Raw genomic sequence first — 4,957 nt, forward strand, 5'->3', positions numbered from 1 at the left:
TGTTAAACCGTTTGAAAGTTATAGATGTTTTTCAATCAGCCTATCAATCGGGACTTTAGACAATGTATGTAAAAAATCAACAATAATTATTCATTAAATTCAAAATAAGGCATAATTTATATTGGTGAAAAAATGACAATTTCCCTAATAAACCCTTTTTGTTTCATCAATTTTAGGTGTAAAAAAGTCATCAACCACATGGGTGAAGTCTAGAAAACCAAGACAGACTTCTAAACACATTTTATGTGTTGACTTTCTAGGTTTGGAACGTCTAAGCCAAATCCCAAAGCAATCTTGAGGGGAAAATGTAGGGAGAAAAATTATGTCAAAAAAATAGATATTCGTTTAGTTACAGATATCAATTATTAATGGATATGTTTCCTAACATCATTGTTGTGATGTCATGATTTCTAAAATAGATATTTGTTTTGAAAGTCTACAAAAAAAACGTTTTAGTAAAATGGGCATAAATTTTAGGTTTCTTATCGAAATTTTGATTTTTTACAGGTGTTGGAAAGGTGATTCAAAGCTCTACGCAATGGAATGGGTAGTGTTTCCATATTATACATTAAAAATAATTATAATTAATTTAAATTCAACCTTCATTTTTGAAACATCAAAGCTCACAACTTCAGCATATGAATTCCCTCTTTCATGATTTTTTTTTGTAATAATAATCTCAAAAAACTTGAAACATTAAATGAGTAATTAATAATAAAAAATTTAGGCATTTTACTAAGGAGTGTAATAAATTTTGATAAACCATCATATCTCTCTTTGTTCCTTTCTCTACCTCTCTCTCATAAGATCTAAAACATATCACTCCACTTCTCTCTTGCTCCCTCCCTTCTCTTTTTGTCCCTATTTATACATCTCTCTCTCTCTCTCTCTCTCTCTCTCTCTCTCTCTCTCTCTCAAGCTCTACACTTACGTTTCTACCTCTTCATCACTCCATCCTTTATATCACTCGTTCTCCACTAAGATCTAGACTTGTCTCTCTACATCTCCCTCCCATCCCTAGCAACAAAAGTCAAAGGGGAAGGGGAGAGGGAAATATTAACAAAGGGAGAGGGGGAGAGCAGTGAGAGAGATAGAGAGAGGGTATAATTAGGGGGTAGGGGGAGAGGGGGAGAGGGGCAAGTATCAACAAAGAGAGAGAGAGAGAGAGAGAGAGAGAGAGAGAGAGAGAGAGAGAGAGAGAGGGCGGGGGGGGGGGGGCAAGTATCAACAAAGGGAGAGGAGAGATGGGGAGAGAGGTGAATAGAGAGAAAGAGAGAGTGATTAGGGGGAGGGGGAGAGAGAAGTATCAATAAAGGGGGAGAGAGAGAGAGAGAGAGAGAGAGAGAGAGAGAGAGGATAATTAGGGAGAGAGAGAGAGAGAGAGGGTAATTAGGGAGAGGGGGGAGAGGGAAGTATTAACAAAGGAAGAGAAAGAGAGGGTGTAATTAGGGGGCTATCCCCCCATCTCTCTCTCTCTCTCTCTCTCTGAACCTCTCTCCCTTTGTTGATACTTGCCCCTCTCTCCCTCTCCTCCTACCCCCTAATTACCCCCAACTCTCTCTCTTTCATTCTCTTTTCCCTCAATTACCCTCTCTCGCACCTCTCTCCCCCTCTCCCTTTACCCCCAACTCTCATTCATTCTCTCTTCCCCGTAATCTCTCTCTCTCTCTCTCTCTCTCTCTCTCTCTCTCTCTCTCTCTCTCCTCTTATGCCCTAATTATTGTAACTCTCACTCATTCTCTCTTCCCCCAATTACCCTCTCTCTCTAACCTCTCCCTCCCTCTCCTTTTGTTGATACTTTCATCTCCCCCCTCGACTTCTCCCCTAATTACTCTCTCCCTCCCTCTCACATTCTCTCCTTCCCCTAATCACCCTCTCTCTCACACGCCTCTTCCCCTCCCCTTAATTACTCTTTGTCTCTCTCTTCACCTCTCTCTCCATTTATCATCTCCTTTTGTTAATACTTTCCCATCTCCCCTCTCCTCCTACCCCCAACTCTCTCATTCTATCTTCCCCCCAACTACCATTTCTTTCTCTAACATCTATCCCCCTCTCCCTTTGTTGATACTTCCCTTTGCCCCCTCTCCCCTCCCCTTTAATTACCCTCTCTCTATATGTATCTCCCTGTCTCTCTCTATCAATTTGTCCCTCTCCACCTCTCTCCCCATTTCTCCCCCTCTCTCTCTCCACCTCTCCTCCTACCCCCTAATTATCCCCAACTCTCTCACTCTCTCTTCCCCCCAATTACCCTCTCTCACACACCCCTCTCCCCCTTTTCCCCTCCCTCCCTAGCAACAAAAGTCAAATGAGAAAGATACTTCACGCACCTCATCAAGAATCCGAATATAGCTAACACAAAAACATCTAAATTAGAAAGATAATCAAGCTCCATTACCAATAGGGAGAAAGAAGTATATAGATGAAAATAGAGATAGAGAAATAATGGAGATAGAGAGGGGGGGCAAGAGATAAAAGAGGGGAGAGGATAAATAGAGGTAGAAGAGATAAATACTAGGAAGAGAGGAGAAAGATAGAATGACAAGGATGGATAGAAAGAGGGAGACATATCTAGGGATATAAAAGGAGAGAGGAAGATAGAGATAGAAATGAAGATAAAGGGAGAGGGAGATGAATAGATATAGAGAAGAGAGAGGTAAAGACGGAGATAAATATATAGAGATAGATAGGTACAGGTAGAGATGGGCACATAGAGGGAGATATAAAAAGGAAGAGAAATATGGATAGAGAGAGAAATGTACATAGTGTGATAGAGGGATAAAGAGAAATAGAGAAAATAGACAGGGATAGATAGGGAGGGAGAGAGAAAGAGGTAGAGCAAGAGAGATATAAAGGGGGTAAGGATGGAGGGAGAGAGCCAGAGATATAGAGAGAGAAGGGGTAATAAAGAGGTAAAGGGAGACAAAGGGAGAGATACATAGAGATGGTGAGAGAGGAAGAGAGGGAGAGATAGATTAATCAAGTATAGAGGAAGCGATATATTGATAGAGGTAAATATAGAAAGAGAGATGGGCGGGGAAAGAGACAGAGATATAAATATGGAGGTAGAGATAGATATGGATAGAAAGTGATAGAGAGAGTAGAACAAATGGAGGTAGAGATGGGATGAATAAGAGAGATTTAGAAATATTGAGATATAGATCGACATGAAAATCAATCTTTAGGGAGATAGAGGGGACAAAAGTGGGAGAAAAGGGAGGTGATAGGGACAAGTAATAAATAGGTATAGGTAGAGGAAGTAGAGGGAGATAATAGAGAGAAGAAAAATTAGTGGAGATATATAGAAATAGGGAGTGATAGGGATAGAGTGAGAGAAGGAGAGATAGGAATAGATAGAGGGAGATATGTGTATAGATAGATATAATTTGGGAAAGATCTAGATGGGATGAGAAAAGGAGAGATAAGTAGAGAAGGAAGAGATGAAGGAAAGATATAGATAGAAGTAAAGTAAAGGAAGAGATGAAATTGAAAGGGAGATAGAAAGGGAATAGAGGGGACAAAGAGATATAAAAGGAAATTTTCCCATACATCAACTTAGGCAAAAGTGTGCATAGGATCAAAGACAACAAAACAACCTTCTATGATGATTTGTATAATTTTTTTAGTCTCACCAGTACATAAAATCAAAATGTTTTATTATTTACTACTTTTTTAAATGCTTCAATTCTTTTTGGGAGAAAAAAAATAAAAAAAGCTTTGCATGCAAAATTTGTGAGTATTTTAAGTTTTAAAAATGAAGGATTAGTTTAAAAATTTGTGAGTAATTTTTATTTTTGTTTGGCCTCTATATTTTGTAGATTTCTGAAATTATAGTTAGTGTAATGCATCTTAGCTAGCCTAAATAGGCATTATGTCCATGCAAAGCCAAAGGGTTGAGGATTCGTTGCCACAAAGCTGAAATAGCCATCAACAGATTGAGCTCATTGTAAACCTAATGGAAAAATATAATATGCAATAATCATGGTCAAAAATCTACAACCTGAAATCTAAACAAAAAAACTTTAATAATGAAAAAAAAAGAATTACACCCACTTATTGAATTAATTCCACCCCTATCTTCCTGGGACAATCTCCTTCCTATTTCCGTCCACAAAACATAATGAGTTAGATAAGTCAAGTAGGTTGCGTTCACAATGCATGTTTACAATTTAATTGTGTAGGTTGCATTCATATTGCATATTAGTTTGAAACTAGTTTGCATTTAATTGAGTTAATAGTATTTATAGCTATTGTTTGTGAGAATTTTTATTAGATTTAATTATAGTATCTGGGCGGCATATTTGATTTAATTTAATTCTCAACATTTCATGTCACCTTTACCAGTTCACCACCAAAATAAACACACCACAGGTTCAAAATTTTATGAAAATGAAACATCGGCCATATCTGTAAAAGATACAAAAATTTGTTTTCATTCAATAAATTTTAGCCGGTTTTTTCGGGGCCCTTTGAGCCATCTATTATTTCTGGGGAAGATAATCTGTTACCTTAATTTAAACACTTTTTGCATTACAAATCCAATTTGTTCATTTGAGGAAGCATGTAATTAAATTCTTGTTGTCAAGTCAAAATGTTCAGGAAAGCCACAATTGTAAACCACCACGATTTCAACTTGACAAAGAGAAGCCAAGGCTCATATTTTGTTTCAAATTTTACATGCTAGAAAGGCCAACAATGAACTGTTCTGCTCAGTAGCTTAATTAACCATTTACCTAAAACATGAAGTTGGGTTTATTGTTGACATTCTGTGGCTCTGTTATTTTTAACTTATCTTCGGAATCCTTTAAAAGAAATATTTGACCATTGTCCTTTATCACAAATCAAGTTTCTTGGATGCATAAAGCGCAGGTTCAGCTGTTCCATGCATTGCACAGATCTCCACAGATAGGAAAACATTTAGCAAGAAAAGCTTTTTGAATAATTAAATGATTAACAGCAG

Source organism: Cryptomeria japonica, chromosome 3, assembly GCF_030272615.1.
Source record: "Cryptomeria japonica chromosome 3, Sugi_1.0, whole genome shotgun sequence".
NCBI lineage: Eukaryota > Viridiplantae > Streptophyta > Pinopsida > Cupressales > Cupressaceae > Cryptomeria > Cryptomeria japonica.